The 18,762-nt window shown below is 39.6% G+C and overlaps 1 pseudogene; it reads right to left on the bottom strand.

The window, feature by feature from the left end:
• Window positions 1-5,964: 5,964 nt before the first annotated feature.
• The window catches only part of LOC137205529 (Golgi reassembly-stacking protein 2 pseudogene), a 48,690-nt pseudogene continuing 35,892 nt past the window's right edge, over window positions 5,965-18,762 (bottom strand).

Here is an 18,762-nt window from a genome sequence, read left to right as displayed (position 1 = left end):
AGTGTGCACAGAACATTCTACAAGATAGATCACATCTTGGGTCACAAATCAAGCTCAGTAAATTTAAGAAAATTGAAATTATATCAAGCATCTTTTCTGACCACAATGCTATGAGATCAGAAATGAATTACAAGGAAAAAAACGTAAAAAACACAAACAGATGGAGGCTAAACAATACATTACTAAATAACCAAGAGCTCACTGAAGAAATCAAAGAGGAAATCAAAAAAATACCTAGAGACAAATGACAATGAAAATATGATGATCCAAAACCTATGGGATGCAGTAAAAGCAGTTCTAAGAGAGAAGTTTATAGCTATACAAGCCTACCTCAAGAAACAAGAAAACTCTCAAATAAACAATCTAACCTTACATCTTAAGGAACTAGAGAAAGAAGAATAAACAAAACCCAAAGTTAGCAGAAGGAAATCATAAAGATCAGAGAAATGAATGAAATAGAAACAAAGTAAACAGTAGCAAAGATCAATAAAACTAAAAGCTGGTTCTTTGAGAAGATACACAAAATTGATAAACCATTAGCCAGACTCATCAAGAAAAAGAGGGAGAAGACTCAAATCAATAAAATTAGAAATGAAAAAGGAGAAGTTACAACAAATATCACAGAAATACAAAGCATCCTAAGAGACTACTACAAGCAACTCTATGCCAATAAAATGGACAACCTGGAAGAAATGGACAAATTCTTAGAAAGGCATAACCTTCCAAGACTGAACCAGGAAGAAACAGAAAATATGAACACACCAATCACAAGTAATGAAATTGAAACTGTGATTAAAAATCTTCCAACAAACAAAAGCCCAGGACCAGATGGCTTCACAGGCGAATTCTATCAAACATTTAGAGAAGAGCTAACACCTATCCTTCTCAAACTCTTCCAGAATATAGCAGAGGGAGGAACACTCCCAAATTCCTTCTACGAGGCCATCATCATCTTGATACCAAAACCAGACAAGGATGTCACAAAGAAAGAAAACTACAGGCCAATATCACTGATGAACATAGATGCAAAAATCCTCAACAAAATACTAGCAAACAGAATCCAACAGCACATTAAAAGGATCATACACCACGATCAAGTGGGGTTTATTCCAGGAATGCAAGGATTCTTCAATATACGCAAATCTATCAATGTGATACACCATATTAACAAATTGAAGGAGAAAAACCATATGATCATCTCAATAGATGCAGAGAAACCTTTTGACAAAACTCAACACCCATTTATGATAAAAACCCTGCAGAAAGTAGGCATAGAGGGAACTTTCCTCAACATAATAAAGGCCATATATGACAAGCCCACAGCAAACATCATCCTCAATGGTGAAAAACTGAAAGCATTTCCACTAAGATCAGGAACAACACAAGGTTGCCCACTCTCACCACTCTTATTCAACATAGATTTGGAAGTTTTAGCCACAGTAATCAGAGAAGAAAAGGAAATAAAAGGAATCCAAATCGGAAAAGAAGTAAAGCTGCCACTGTTTGCAGATGACATGATACTATACATAGAGAATCCTAAAGATGCTACCAGAAAACTACTACAGCTAATCAATGAATTTGGTAAAGTAGCAGGATACAAAATTAATGCACAGAAATCTCTTGCATTCCTACACACTAATGATGAAAAATCTGAAAGAGAAATTAAGGGAACACTCCCATTTACCATTGCAACAAAAAGAATAAAATACCTAGGAATAAACCTACCTAGGGAGACAAAAAACCTGTATGCAGAAAACTATAAGACACGGATGAAAGAAATTAAGAATAATACCAAGAGATGGAGAGATATACCATGTTCTTGGATTGGATCAATATTGTGAAAATGACTATAGTACCCAAAGCAATCCACAGATTCAATGCAATCTCTATCAAATTACCAATGGCATTTTTTATGGAACTAGAACAAAAAATCTTAAAATTTGTACGGAAACACAAAAGACTCTGAATAGCCAAAGTAGTCTTGAGGGAAAGAAACGGAGCTGGAGGAATCTGACTCCCTGACTTCAGACTATACTACAGACCTACAGTAATCAAGACAATATGATACTGGCACAAAAACAGAAACATAGATCAATGGACCAAGATAGAAAGCCCAGAGATAAACCCACGCACCTATGGTCAACTAATCTATAACAAAGGAGGCAAGGATATACAATGGAGAAAAGACAGTCTCTTCAATAAGTGGTGCTGGGAAAACTGGACAGCTACATGTAAAAGAATGAAATTAGAACACTCCCTAACACCATACACAAAAATAAACTCAAAATGGATTAGAGACCTAAATGTAAGACCGGACACGGTAAAACTCTTAGAGGAAAACACAGGAAGAACACTCTTTCACATAAATCACAGCAAGATGTTTTTTGATCCACCTCCTAGAGTAATGGAAATAAAAACAAAAATAAACAAATGGGACCTAATGAAACTTAAAAGCTTTTGCACAGCAAAGGAAACCATAAACAAGACAAAAAGACAACCCTCAGAATGGGAGAAAATATTTGCAAACGAATCAATGGACAAAGGATTAATCTCCAAAATATATAAACAGCTCATGCAGCTCAATATTAAGAAAACAAACAACCAAATCCAAAAAGGGGCAGAAGACCTAAATAGACATTTCTCCAAAGAAGACATACAGATGGCCAAGAAGCACATGAAAAGCTGCTCAACATCACTAAAGATTAGAGAAATGCAAATCAAAACTACAATAAGTTATCACCTCACACCAGTCAGAATGGGCATCATCAGAAAATCTACAAACAACAAATGCTGGAGAGGGTGTGGAGAAAAGGGAAACCTCTTGCACTGTTGGTGGGAATGTAAATTGATACAGCCACAATGGAGAACAGTATGGAGGTTCCTTTTTAAAACTAAAAATAGCACTACCATACGACCCAGCAATTCCACTACTGGGCATATACACTGAGAAAACCATAATTCAAAAAGACTCATGTACTGCAATATTCACTGTAGCTCTCTTTACAATAGCCAGGACATGGAAGCAACTTAAGTGTCCATCGACAGATGAATGGATAAAGAAGATGTGGCACATATATACAATGGAATATTACTCAGCCATAAAAAGGAATGATATTAGGTCATTTGTTGAGACGTAGATGGATCTAGAGACTGTCATACAGAATGAAGTAAGTCAGAAAGAGAAAAACAGATATCGTATATTAACGCATATATGTGGAACCTAGAAAAATGGTACAGATGAAGCCGTCTGCAGGGAAGAAATTGAGACACAGACGTAGAGAACAAACGTATGGACACCAAGGGGGGAAAGCGGCAGGGGGGTGGGGGTGTGTGTGATGAATTGGGAGATTGGGATTGACATGTATACACTGATGTGTATAAAATTGATGACTAATTAGAACCTGCTGTATAAAAAAATAAATAAAATAAAATTCAAAAAAAAGAAAAAAGAAATTGTCTACAGCTAACAACATAGGCCTGTTAAAGATGCTTGCATCTACTGAATATATTAATGAGTTATTGGCCTGTAGTTTTCATTTTTCGTAATCTTTTTATCTGTTTATGCCTTCGGTAAAATTCTGTTTTCATGAAATAAACAAAATCATATGATTCCCTTCAATAGATGCGGAAAAAGTTTTTGACAAAATTCAACATTCATTTATGAGAAAACCTCTCAACAATGTGAGTATAGAGGGGACATACCTCTATATAATAAATGCCATATATGACAAACCCACAGCCAACATCATATTTAATGTTGAAAAGCTGAAAGCATTTTCCTCTAAGACCAGGAACAAGACAAGGATGCCCACTCTCACCAGTTTTATTTGACCCAGTACTGGAAGTTCTAGCCACAGCGATCAGGAAAGGGAAACAAAATCAAAAATAAACAGATAAAAAGCTTTTGCACAGTGAAGGAAACTATCAACAAAATGAAAAGGCAGCCAACTGAATGGGAGAAGATACGTGCAAATGATATATCTGCTAAGGGATTAATAACAAAAATATGTAAAGAGCTCACAGCTCAACATCAAAATAACAAACAACTAGATTAAAATAAGGCATGGGACCTGAATAGACATTTTTCCAAAACATACAGATGGCCACGGAATATACGAAAAGATACTCGGCATCACTAGTCATCAGGGAAGTGCAAATCAAAACCACAATGAGATATCACCTCACATCTGTCAAAATGATATTATCGAAAAGACAGGGGACTTCCCTGGTGGCGCAGTGGTTAAGAATCCGCCTGCCAATGCAGGGGACACGGGTTCGAGCCCTGATCCAGGAAGATCCCACATGCCACAACTACTGAAGCCTGCATGCCTAGAGCCCATGCTCCACAACAAGAGAAGCCACTGCAATGAGAAGCCGGCGCACCACAACGAAGAGTAGCCCCCACTCACTGCAACTAGAGAAAGCCTGTGTGCAGCAATGAAGACGCAAGGCAGCCAAAAAAAAAAAAAAAGACAACGGGGAATTCCCTGGTGGTCCAGTGGTTAGGACCTGGCGCTTTCACTGCTGGGGGCCCAGGTTTGATCCGTGGTTGGGGAACGAAGATCCCACAAGCTGTGTGGCACAGCCAGAAAAAACAACAAATAACAACTGTTGGAGAGGGTGTGGAGTAAAGGGAACCCTCTTGCACTGTTGATGGGAATGTAAATTGGTGCAGCCACTATGGAAAACAGTATGGAGGTTCCTCAAAAAATTAAAAATAGAAGTAACATACAATCCAGCAATTCCACTAATTAGAAAAGATATATGTACCCCTATGTTCCTTGCAGCAATATTTACAATAGCCAATATGGAAGCAACCTAAGTGTCCATTGATAGATGAGTGGATAAATGTGATATGTATATACAAAGGAATATAACTCAGCAATAAAAAAGAATGGAATATTACCATTTGTGACAACACGAATGGACCTAGAGGTATCACGCTTCGTAAAATCAGTCAGATGGAGAAAGGCAAATACTACAATTTCACATATATGTGGAATCTGAAAAACAAAACAAGTGAACTAACATAACAAAACAGAAACAGACTCATAGATACAGAAAACAAACAGGTGGTTGCCATAGATGGGAGGTGTGGGGGGATGTGAGGGAGATTAAGAGGTTCAAACTTCCAGTTACAAAAAAAAGTAAGTCATGAGGATGAAATATACAGCATGAGGAATATAGTCAATAGTATTTTAATAACTTTGTATGGTGACAGATCATCACTCAACCTGTGATCATTTTGTAATGTTAAAAAATATCAAATCACTATTCTGTGCACCTGGAACTAACAGTATTGTAGGTCAATTATACTTTAATTTAAAATAATAATAATTATTAGTAGTTGTGGAAAATAAATAAATAAAATACAAGCACTTTGACATTCTCCTCCCTCTGAGCCCCACCCCAAACTTTACAGGATACAGAGCATGTTTCTTTTTGCTTAGTTTTACTCTTAAAATTATTTACAGGACTCCTGTTGTAAAAGACCTGCTTGAAATTGATGATAACATGCATTTACACCCAAGCTCTTTTGGAGATAAATATTCCATATGAATGCAAAGAGTAATTCGTAGATAAAGGTGACGCAGAAGCATTCGCATTTATCTGAAATTGAAGGACCAAGCTTCTCCCCAGCTGGGGTGGATTTCAAGTGAATGGGAAGCAGCCTCTATCTCTGGAGAGGTGGCCTGGGGATTCAAAAGGCAGGCTCGAAGGGTGAGAAAGAAGACAGTGGGAGATCCTCAGACAGGAGCATGAGAGGAGCAATTCCAGACAAGAGGGGCAAAAAGGAAGAGGTGTCAAACCAGGCTACAAATCTTCTGATAATCCAACACCTGGAATTAAGTAAGGTGCGAATAAACTAGGGCCTGGTGGGGTTGGCTCAGCTATGTGGTCCTGCTGGCTAAAGACATCAAGCATGATAATATGGTCATTAGGGTGTAGCAAATGACCAAGGGACTATTTAAGTTCTGGTGGCAATAACTGTACTGTTGGGAGTGCCTTCACTGAGAACAATACTTACGATTGATGGGGTTGAGCTTAGGGAAAGTCCAGACAGACCCTGTTCAGTTCCTCTCATTCCAAATGGTGGCAAAGATGATGGACCTCAAGCCTTGGGTGAGTAAACCCAGCCTTAAAAGGAGTAATGTGGCTCCCAGCCATCTCTCCAGGAAGAGAAATTTTCTTTCCTGCTTCAAATAGGCATGTAAGTATTTGGTACAAATTCTCCTTTCTAACCCCACATCTGGCTGCCTTCTCCACTCTGTGCAGAATTGGATGTAATGAGCACCTCCTGGTGCTAATATGGACACACTGTCTGTGTCTGTGCAACATGTGTTCAGTTTCCGTGGTTTTGCATTGTGTGTTTCCATGAGGCTGAACAGACTTTCAGACTCATTCACATTTGTTTCTGCTCTGACGATGTAATCCCTGCTATGAGGAATAGACCTGCAGTGAGCTTGAGAAGAATTCCACATCTTACCTTTGTCAGACATTTCCATTTGCCCCATCAAAGCTACCAAAACAAATGCTAACTCCCAACAAACCCTGGCCACTACACGTATTACTGGCTGAGAATACTGGTTCTCTTACCACTTTGATGTTTAGATCAGCATTTTTATAGGTTTTTCAATATTTGCTTTTAGGAGATTCTGAATATATATTATTATTTATTTAATCTTGAACCATTAGTAAAAACAAAGAGATCCCATTCAGCACTATGTCCTGGACATAGTTTTGTTGCTTCTAATTAATAGTAACTGGTAACTGATTTAAAAAATTTTTTTTTAATTTCCTTAGCAAGTTAGGAATAGAAAAGAAGAAAAACTTCCTTAATCTGTTAACAGGTATCCACCAAAAAAACTACACAGACATTATACTTAATGTTCAAGTATTAGAGGTATTTCCTTTAAAATAAAAACAAGAAGGGATTCTAACCATCACCATTATTCTCCTAGCCAGTGCAATAACACGAACAAAAATTTTAAAGTAATTATAAAAATCAGGAAGAAAATAATTGTCATTATTTGCAGGCAATGTATTGGACTGCCTAAAAATTCCATAAGAATCAACTTTAAGATTACTAGAACTAATAAAGGAGGCCAGTGAGCTAGCCAGGGACATGACCAACACAGTCAATGATCATGACCAGTTAGAAAGCTGTCCATTCACAATAGAAAAAATATAAATTACATATTTATATTTTTAAAGTATGTATAAATTATACATGAATATGTATATATATAATAACTAGAAATAAAGCTAACCAAAAAAATGTGCAGAACCTATAGGAAGACAACTATAAAACTTCATGAACTACATGTCTAAATGGGAAAACTTAATACTAAAAAGTTGTCAGATCTCCACTACATAGAAAAAGAGATTCCAGATGGATTTTTTTTTTAAGAGAATGCGAGGTAAGTGTTCTTGCTTCTAATTAATGGTAACTGTCCATTGGTAGTATTGTCCATGAATGGAAGGTTCTTCTTATCTTGCCAATCAGACAGGTCTCAACTCTCAGAGAAAAGCAAGAAAAGAGAGAAGAGAAGAATGGAAGGCAGGACAGAGTTATCTTCTCTTAGTCAAGGCAAGACTAAGCAGAGAAAAGTAGAAGTGTCCTCTCACCCCCTACACTCTGATACTAAAGTAGACTATACGATAGTGCAGCCCCTCCAGTAATAACTTATGCATATGGTGCCTGTCTCATAGTAGTCAGTCAGTGTTAGCTGAGTGAATAAACGTACAAGTGAAGAACCTCAGCATGTCCAATGTTTAAGCAAATCAACAATAGAAACAGAAGCTGTATCGGAGACAATGCTTCTTTTTAATTTATTTTATTTATTTATTTGTTTGTTTTTGGCTGCGTTGGTTCTTCGTTGCTGAGCGTGGGCTTTTCTATAGTTGAGGCAAGCGGGGGCTACTCTTCATTGTGGTGCACAGGCTTCTCATTGTAGTGGCTTCTTTTGTTGCGGAGCACAGGCTCTAGGCACACGGGCTTCAGTAGTTGTGGTGCCCGGGCTCAGTAGTTGCAGTTCGCGGGCTCTACAGCACAGTGTCAGTAGTTATGGCACTCGGGCTTAGTTGCTCCGTGGCTTGTGGGATCTTCCCAGACCAGGACTCGAACCCATGTCCCCTGCATTGACAGGCAGATTCTTAACCACTGTGCCACCAGGGGAGTCCTTGGCAGGTGGATTCTTAACCACTGCGCCACCAGGGAAGTCCCTCTAAGACAATGTTTACTTTCAAGAATCAGCAGTAATAGGGACTTCCCTGCTGGCGCAGTGCTTAAGAATCCACCTGCCAATGCAGGGGACAGGAGGATCCCACATGCCGCGGAGCAACTAAGCCCGTGTGCCACAACTACTGAGCCTGCGCTCTAGAGCCTGCAAGCCAGAACTACCAAGCCCGCCTGCCTAGAGCCCACGCTCCACAACAAGAGAAGCCACCGCAATGAGTAGCCTACTCACTGCAACAAAGAGTAGTAGCCCCCGCTCGCCTCAACTAGAGAAAAGCCCACCGGCAGCAACGAAGAACCAACGTAGCCAAAAATAAATAAATAAAAAATAAATTTATAGCAAAAAAAAGAATCAGCAGTGATAAAGAAGTTCTTATTTCCCCATTGCCTTTGAGCAAATATTCAAAGTGCGGACTCTCACTGGGTGGTATTGACTAAATTCCCATGAAAATTCATTAACTTCATCAGCAGACTGAATTACTTTTCAATGCATACACAATCTTCCACATTCTATGTCAGCTGAGGTCAAGTCCTTTTTGCAGTTGGCCTGGGAGGAAAAATAAAAGTAGATGCCAGGAATTTAGGGTATGTGCCAAAAGGGAAAAAAGGCGCCAGCACTGGCAGTCACCAGAAGAATCAGCTCCAGTTTGCCTTGTTTGTTTATCAAATGTCCCGTCACAGGACCAGATTCCCTGCCATTCTATGAATGCATATAGCAAGACTCAACAGTTGTGTCATGGTTCATTGAGGAAACAGCAAGAATTCCAGAATCAAGAGTCAAGCTGTTGTGATACCCATTAATGCATTCGTAAACAAAGAAGCTGTTTATCTGTAGATTTGTGTTCTGATATTTCACAACTGCCTGAGCAGGCTTTGTTCAGTCCATGATAAGTAGATCTCACCCTGGCTCGCTGAGCTTGCCATCTGTTAAATTCAGTCTCAACTACTGTGAATGTTGTTGCCTCTAGTAGATTACAAAAACTAACATTCACTTTCTTTTTCTTTCTTTTTCTTTTAATGAGCAGATAGTGCAGAGAGTTCCCATATATCCCCTCTTCCCTGAACAGTTTTCCCTGCATTAGTGTAGTACATTGGTGACAAACTGATAAATCAATAGTAAGGTCCACAGTTTATATTAGAGTTCATTCTTTGTTCAGTTCTATAGACTTTGACAAATGCACATGTATCCATCATGTATCATACAGTATCATGCAGAATAGTTCCACCTCCCTAAAAATCCCCTGAGCTTCCCTTTTTCATCCCTTCTCCTCTCTCCCCTTGAACACTGGAAACCTCTGATATTTTTACTGTCTCCATAGTCTTGCCTTTTCCAAAATACCATGTAGCTGGAATCATACAGCGCGTAGCCTCTTCGGATTGGCTTCTTTCACCTAGTAATATGCAGTTAAGGTTCCATGTTTTGCATTGCTTGATAGCTCATTTCTTTCTTTTTTTAAAATAAATTTATTTATTTTGTTTTATTTTTTGGCTGCGTTGGGTCTTTGTTGCTGCACGCGGGCTTTTCTCTGGTTGCCACGAGCAGGGGCTAATCTTCGTTGCGGTGCGCTGGCTTCTTATTGCGGTGGCTTCTCTTGTTGCAGAGCACGGGCTCTAGGCGCACAGGCTTCAGTAGTTTTGGCTCGCGGGCTCTAGAGCGCAGGCTCAGTAGTTGTGGCGCGTGAGCTTAGTTGCTCTGCGGCATGTGGGATCTTCCGGGACAAGGGCTCAAACCCGTGTGCCCTGCATTGGCAGGCAGATTCTTAACCACAGCGTCACCAGGGAAGCCCAGCTCATTTCTTTTCATTGCTGAATAATATTCCATTGTTTGGAGGTACTACAGAATGTTTATCCATTCAAGTGACACTGATGTTCACTTCTGACTGATCTGAACAGCTCGTAGAGAGGAATCAGTGGGATGGTTTTATGTTTTCCTTAAGATACTCTAAGGTTCTTTATGTGTGTTTATAAGATATGGGCTGGGGAGAGGGGGAATGAAAGTCACCCATTATTCCAAGACATAACCTCTTAAACAGTTTAGTTTATTTCCTTCCAGTCATTTTTTTTACATATTCACGTTTTAAAATGTTGAAGTCACATTATAAATACAATTTTTATCTTGTGTTTCTCACTTACCATTATGAAATTTTGTTGTGGATAGGGGTTCTCTGACAAGATCCCCTCCCCAAGGCTGACAAATGACATATGACCCCCAGCTGCTGGGAATATCAGCTGCTGGCAGCTCACAGCTATGTCCCTCAGTAGGACTTGTTCTTGGCCTTGGCCAAGGTTATGCTCCCTCCCTGGGTGAGCCCATGGCCAATGACTGGCTGATGCATAAATACAGAGACCCTCTTGTCTCAAACTGGGAAAACTCAGAAGAACCATGTCAGCTCCAGAGATCCCTGTAGAGTCAGGTGAGGCCTCAGTGACAACTACACTGCAAATCAGCTTCTCCCTCTATCCAATCCTTCCTTCTTTACTTTTAATCTGAGAACACTCCGCATATAGCTCATCAACTCTGTTTCAAGGGATCTAAGACAGTTGTCACCAGAAATGGTCTTAGGAAGCAGACTCTAACATTGGATTCTGTAGCTGGATATCTCACAGCAATCCCTTAGGCAATGAGTACCCTTTCACTGGTGGTAGTTGGAGCACGGAGAGCCCTTGGTGTGCTGTGGTGATGCAATTATTAAAACTTTCACAAATGGTAAAATTGGGATGGGATACTGATAGAGGAGGATCTTGATAGGGACAGAGTAAAGGGACAAAGTAGGTGATTAAGTAGTTAATCCCACTAAGGGATCATAAGTAAAATATATATATATATATGGGAGACCCCTGTAAGTTAACGATCACTCAAGAAAGCAGGTTTGCTTAACCACAAAACCAAACAGGCTTGCCTAGCAACAAAACCATGCAAGAGAAGCATGAGACATGCCCCAAAACCATAAAACAATGGTGGAATGAGACCCACATCCTGCCCAGTGAGCTCAGTAGGTTAATGATTCCTAGGACATGCTACTCTGCTCACACTAAAAACAAAAATATAAGGTGACATTGTACTGAAACCTGAGGCGATTTACCATATTTTAGTATATGCTACTGCCTTTTTGCTCATTTCCATTGCCCCATGACAGTCCCGGTTTGTCCATGTAGGGACAAGAAAACTCCCCTGCCCAACGTGGAGGAGGAGCTGATGATGGAAGCTTCACATCTACTCAAGAATGATGAAGGAGGGGCTTCCCTGGTGGCGCAGTGGTTGAGAGTCCACCTGCCGATGCAGGGGACACGGGTTCGTGCCCTGGTCCGGGAAGATCCCACATGCCACAGAGCGGCTGGGCCCGTGAGCCATGGCTGCTGAGCCTGCGTGTCCGGAGCCTGTGCTCCACAACGGGAGAGGCCACAACAGTGAGAGGCCCGCATACCGCAAAAAAAAAAAAAAAAAAAAGAATGATGAAGGAGGTGGTCTTCTCCCCCTCCCTATTCTTCCTTTGGTTACAAAACTGTAGCCCACTAAGCTCTCGGGGCAGCACCGTCTTGCCTGCCCACTTGTAAGCCTCGCAAGCATCCTATTCTAATAAAACACTTATCTATCACCTTGCCTCTCACTGAATTCTTTCTGCACTGAGACATAGAGAACCAGAGCGCCCAGAAATGCATTTCTGTGGGTTCATTCTGGTCATGTAAGGCCTTTGCTGAGAAATTCACGGATAGTCTTGTAGGGGGTTCCCTTGTAAGTTACAACCTTCTTTTCTCTTGCTGTTTTTAAGATTCTCTCTTTGCTTTGATTTTGACAGCTTTATTACAATGGGTCTTAGAGAATATATCTTTACATCAACTTTGTTTGGGGACCTATTCACTTCATGAACTTGGATGTCCAAATCTCTCCCCACATTTGGAAAGTTCTCAGCCATTTTGTCTTTAAATAAGCTTTCCACCCCTTTCTCCCTCCCTTCTTCTGAGACTCCCATAATTTGCAGATCATTTCTTTTGATGGAGGCCCAAAAATCATGCAGGCTTTCTTCAGTCTTTCTTAATTTTAAAAAAACTTTCCCCTCTGGATAATTCCATAGTTATTATCTTTTAATTCACAGATTTTTTCTCTTTAATTCATTCTGCTGTTGATGCTCTCTATTGCATTTTTTATTTCATTCATTGTATTTTTGTCCTTTTTAATGATTTCTGTGTCTTTGTTAAACGTCTCATTTTGTTTGTGCATTGTTTTCCTGATTTTGTTAAACTGTCTTTCTGTGTTTTCTTGTAGCTCATTGAGCTTATTTAAAACAGCTCTTTTCACATCTTTATTGGGTAGATCTCCAGGTCTTGGGTTCAGTCACTAGAAGAATTATTGTGATCTTTTGGTGACATCAAATTTCCCTGATATTCATGTTCCTTGAAGGCTTGCATTGCTCTCTTTGCATCTGAAGTTGCTGTCACCCCCTCTGGTCTTCACTGACTGACTTCAGGAAAGAATTACCTTCCTTCAGCCCCACTAGGGATGCTGAGGTTTCCTCAGACTGGCTGTGGATATTCCTGCTCTACCCTTATTGCTCCCTCTTGTGGCAGGATTCTTAAGCTTGTATGCCTACCCTCAATCTTGCAATACACCAGGCTGAGCGCTGACAGCCTCCCTTTTGCTCTCAGGACAGTACTAAACCTCAATTTTGTGTTCTCTCCCTGGCCGGGCAGTATGGTCCAGTTTTCTGTGTGCGCTCACTAGCCATCTGCCAAGGCTTGCTCATGCCACCATCACAGGTATGCACAGGGAGCTGACCACAGGATGGGGAAGTGAGTGGGTGAGGCACCCAGAGCACTGGGGGTGCAACAGGCCAGCTGGGGTATCAGTGGATGAGGCATCCCCAGGGGCTCATTGGTGGGCTTCCTGACGGAGTCCCACAGTTAACAGGATGCAGTTAGCAGAATCCATGTCCCTTCAAGGCCCTCCAAGTCCTAGCTGCATCCCTCCCAGCTGCTCCCCCACTACCCCCACCTCCAGTCATTCAACTCATGACTGAGTACTCTGGATGGGTCAAAAGAGAAATGGACCTCTTTGGCAGCATCCCACATAGCTGGGGAGGCTGGGTGGTCACTCACTGTCTCATTTCCCACATGGGAGAAATTACAGTCTGAGGAGGGTTCTCACCAAGGTCTGTACGCCTATTATCTGATGCATGGATGAACAAGACTCCCCTGGACCTCCTGACGTATGGTGCTGGATCCCACATCTCCCACAAAGGTACTTTTTCCATAGATAGGTGCTAAATTGTTGTTGAGGGGGGTAATACAAGTGAAGGACATCTTGTTGGGCCATCTTGTTGACATCACTCGATAAATTTAATTTATCTAAACTTAGTCTACACACACTCCTATTTTAAACAATACAAAAACTTAGACTGTTTTCAATCTAATCAGCCCTTCCAAACATATTTTATTTTTGTTCAATATTTTAATTCTACTTGTTTTGTGATTTTTCTACATCATTAGACATTAATTATTGTTTAACTCAATCATTGTTTGTTTAGATATTCACATATTTAAGGATTTGTTTCATTCTTCTTGCAGTGGACTGTCCCTCAAATATTTTTTGTGTATTTTTTGTGTACCCTAAGTGCATCTTCAGAATTTCCTTTAGTGTAAAATGTTTATTACAAAGGCTCTGATTTTTTCATTTGACCAAACAATATTTTTATTTTTCCCTCTTTCCCTCTTGATAGTTTCACGATGTATGCAATTCTAGGTTGACAGTTACTATCTCTCAGAATACTGAAGATAATATTCCATTGTCCTCTAGATACCATTTTGGAGATATCCACTGTGAGTTCTGTAGTTCCTTTGTGTTAGTCTGTCTTTACATGTTGACTATTTTTAAGACCTCTCCGTAGTCTTTGGTATTCTTCAGTTCCACTACTATCTGTCTAAGGAAAATTTTGCTTATATTGCTGTAAATTCATTGAGCTCCTTAAGTCTGAAGTATGCACGTATGTTTCATCAATTCTGAAAATGTTTCAGTCATTATCTCTTCAAACTTTGCCTCTCTTTCATTCTCTCTGTCCTTCCTCCTAGAAGTCCAATTAGACGTAAGTTAGACCTCCTCATCCTGTCCTTCATGCCTTTTAATCTGTCTTTCATATTTTCTACTGCTTTGTCTCTCTGTTATGCATTCTGGATAATTTCTTCAGATCTGTTTTCCTGTTCATGTTTTTATCACCTATATCTAATTTTCTCTTTAAATTTAAACCATCATTTGAGTTTTTTATTTCAATTATTATATTTGTTTTGCATAAAAATTCTATTTGATTGTTTTTCAAGTATGCCTGTTTAACTTTCATAATAACTTGTATCATATATATATATATATTTTTAACATCTTTATTGACGTATAATTGCTTTACAATGGTGTGTTAGTTTCTGCTTTATAACAAAGTGAATCAGTTATACATTGTATCTTATATTTTTAATCACCACTTTTCTTTCTCTAAATATATTAAACATGCTTAAGTTCCATTTTGTACTTCATAATTCCCATACCTAAAAACTATGTTGGCCTTATTCTGTGGTTTGTTGTTCCTGCTGGCTTTTCCTCAGAGTGCCTTGTCTCCTTAAATGCTTTTTGACGTTGTCTCTGAGCCCACATTCCTCTGAACTTTATTCATGGAAAACTTTGAGGTTTTTGTTTTGATTGCATTTCTCCAAAGAGGATTTAGTTTTGCTTCTTCCAAATTTCTGGAATCATTACCAATCCAGAACTATTTTAAAATAAATTTTGACCTAAAAGTGTTTAGAACCATGCAGGTAGTGTAAATTTGGGTTACAAACTTGAATGAGTGCCAGCTTATGGTTAGGAAGTCTCAAGAGAAAAGTTTCTCCCTTAACCCAACACTGACAAGCAAGTTTCCTTGCTATGTCTATCTGTAAGGCAACGTACGTTTCTAGTTCATTCATACACTCTGTTGTCTTTTAGTGTCACAACTCCTTCTTTTGGCTTTTGCCTCCTGTTCACCCTACAGCATGTGATCATCAAAATGAAAGCTGGTCCTCATTAAAGAAACGACTGATTCCAGGGTTGGTACACAAAAAAATATGAGACTGGAACATTTTGTTATATCAGAAAGTAATAAATTGCTCCAAAAAAGATGGGAAGATATAAAAAAAAATTAAATTATATAAAACAAAGGAACCAAAATGAAGGGATTCTCACAGCTCACATCTGGGAAAGTTTGACCTCATAATAAATGGTGATAGTGATAGAATAAAATTCACGTAAAGAAATAAGAATCCATGAGTTTATATTGAGATAGATTGCTATATGATAAAGATAGAGAGGTAGAGGATAGATAGATAGATAATAGATAGATAGATAGATAATAGATAGACAGATGATAGATAGATACAGACAAAAAATAAAAAACCTTCCTTACAACAGAATGTCGACAAATAAATGCCGACCAGAAACAATGATATAATTAGCTAATCATTTGGCACCCACAATAGTAACAATTATTTCAGATAAGAATGAAAAGTAGATACGGAAACTAATGGGTAGAAGTATGACAAGAAACAGGATGTTTAGGTAGTCTCAAAATATTTCACAAGAGACACTTATTAATTACAAAAGGAAAAAGAACAACTTTATAATGGAGAAACCTGGCAGATAGCACCTTCAGCAAGGAATCACAAATGAAAAATGGATATCATGTGCTTCTGTCTGTGATGCACTGAGAAGGACACATCATTTCTGTAACGTCCTTGCCAAATACGTATAAGCTAAGTCCAATCATGAGGAAACATCAGACAAATACAAATTGAGGGAAATTTTACAAAATAACTGACGTATGCTCTTCAGAAATATCAAGACCACGGAAAGATAAACACTGTAGAACTGTTCCTGATTAAAGGAGACTAACAAGACAAAAAAAACAAACACAGCCTGTGATCCTGGGTTGGATGTTGGATCAGAAGATTTTTGTTGTTATTGTTATAAAGGACTTTATTGGGACAACTAGAAAAATTTGAATGAGATCTATAGAACAGATGGTAATATTGTATTCATGTTAATTTTATGACTTTGATCATTGTACTGTTGTTATGTAAGAGAATGTTCCTGTTTGTAAGGGAAATAGAGAGAGAGAGAGAGAGAGAGAAGGAGAAGGAGAAGAAGAAGGAGAAAAGGAGGAAGAATAGACAGACTGATATAGATATTGATGTAGATATAAAGAGGGGGAAGGAAGAAGAAAGCAAAGGGGGTAAAATGTTAACCACATGAACAAATGGGAATCTGGGTGAAGAATATACTCCAAGACTCTTTATGCCACTGTACCATTTGGAACATTTTTGTAGGTCTAAAATTATTTCAAAATAAAAAGTTTTAAAGAAATGAAAGCTGACAGACCAAGCTCAGATCCAGGACTGTCATCAGGGCCTGGGTGGGTCCAGATCCCCACTCTCGCCCATCTCTCAGAGGGAGGCTGTGCTGGAGCAGAGGGTGGCTGAGAACAACCAGCGCTGAAAGGACTCAGAATCAACAGAGCTAGGAAATGATGCGGACTGAGTGAGCCATGAGGCCAGGGACAATGACAGTGCAAGCAGACTCATCAACTCCAACAAGAATCACAAGAATATGCTGACTACAAACAACAGATTAGCAGAGGCTCTTGGAGAAACAATACTCTGTACAATAGTTTACAAGCTAACCAGTTTCTTATATTAACTTCAGATTTGGGGAAAGAAAGAGCAAATAAATCCATTGCCATTTAATGTGAACTCACTTGATTTATTAAGACTTGTTGAAACTCTCCCAATATATTTTTTTTTTTTTGGCCCCGCAGCCTGTGGGATCTTAGTTCCCCAACCAGGGATGGAACCCTGCCCCCTGCAGTGGAAGCGCGGAGTCTTAACCACTGGACCACCAGGGAAGTCCCTCTCTCAACATATCTTGGTCTAAATTCTCTAGAACAGTGCTGTCTAGTGCAGTACTCATCAGGTCTGGGAGGCTATTCTAATTTAAATTATTAAAAAAATAAATAAACATTTAAAATTCAGTTCCTTAGGCTCATCAGCCACATTTCAAGTACTCAATAGTCACACGTGGTTAGCGGCTCATAGCTACTATACTGCACAGTATAGATAGTGAACACTTCCATCCCTACAGAAAATTCTGGACACTCTGTAAATCTGCAGAAAACATTGTACATTACTATTCCAGAAGCAGAAGAGCTCATCATTGATGAAGATAGCTGTGATTTTTTATTTCATTGTCTTTGACTCATGGTAAACAGGCAAAACATGGGAAATACTTTCAATAAAGCCCAAACATTCCACTTCCTGTTGAATTCAATACCAGGAGAGTTCTTTTTGCCAAAGAGGAGAGACTCATCCAGAAGAAATAGGAGTAATAAAGAACCTTGAGACTGTTGCAAACATTGTCGAGAAGATTCTGATGTTCCTATGTCCTCTCACTTTTTGGTTGACCCACATTTCTCCCCATCCTCCACCCCCACTCTGCACTATGGAAAATACTGTACATGTTTCATTCACTATAGAGAATGGTTTGGCAAGAAAGCCTTGACCAAGACAAATTTCCAACAATATAGTATTAACCAAGGAAGTAAGGAAATTGACCTAAACATCCAAATTAGGAGCTAAGGAGTTATAGCTCTGAGTTATTAAGACTGGAAGGGAATTGTGAGATACTAAACTTTCATAGCCTATGATCACTTCATGTCAGAGCTGACAAAGCCTGATTGCTCAATGCAAGCTGAAGTGAACATGTCTCCAGTGGATATCTTCAATACATTCAAATGGAATCCAAAAATTAAAAAGAAATGCAGAGTTTAATACCACATATGCAACACGTGAAAGCATGCAAAATAATACCAGAGATTGTTTTTAATATAATATATGCAATAAAACATAAATATTTGCATGGTAATAATAAATACCAACTTCAAATAGTGGTTAGCTTTAAAGAGATAGGGAGGAGAAAACATCAGGAAGGGAGACGGAGAGCTTCAACTAGATATATTAATATTTTCTTTAAAAAATCTGGCGCAATTGCTGGGGAAGATGGCGGAAGAGTAAGACGCGGAGATCACCTTCCTCCCCACAGATACACCAGAAATACATCTACACGTGGAACAACTCCTACAGAACACCTACTGAATGCTGGCAGAAGACCTCAGACCTCCCAAAAGGCAAGAAACCCCCACCACCACCACCACGTACCTGGCTAGGGCAAAAGAAAAAAGAATAAACAGAGACAAAAGGATAGGTATGGGACCTGCACCAGTGGGAGGGAGCTGTGAAGGAGGAAAGGTTCCCACACACTAGGCAGCCTCTTCGCGGGGGGAGACTGCGGGTGGCGGAGGGGGAAACCTTCGGAGCCGCGGAAGAAAACACAGCAACAGGGGTGCGGAGGGTAAAGCGGCGAGATTCCCCCACAGAGGATCAGTGCTGACCAGTACTCACCAGCCGGAGAGGCTTGTCTGCTTACCCGCCGGGGCGGGCGGGGCTGGGAGCTGAGGCTC

Source organism: Pseudorca crassidens, chromosome 14, assembly GCF_039906515.1.
Source record: "Pseudorca crassidens isolate mPseCra1 chromosome 14, mPseCra1.hap1, whole genome shotgun sequence".
Taxonomy (NCBI): Eukaryota; Metazoa; Chordata; class Mammalia; order Artiodactyla; family Delphinidae; genus Pseudorca; species Pseudorca crassidens.
Note: the sequence above shows the minus strand (reverse complement) of the source record. Positions and strands in the feature narration are given on the sequence as shown.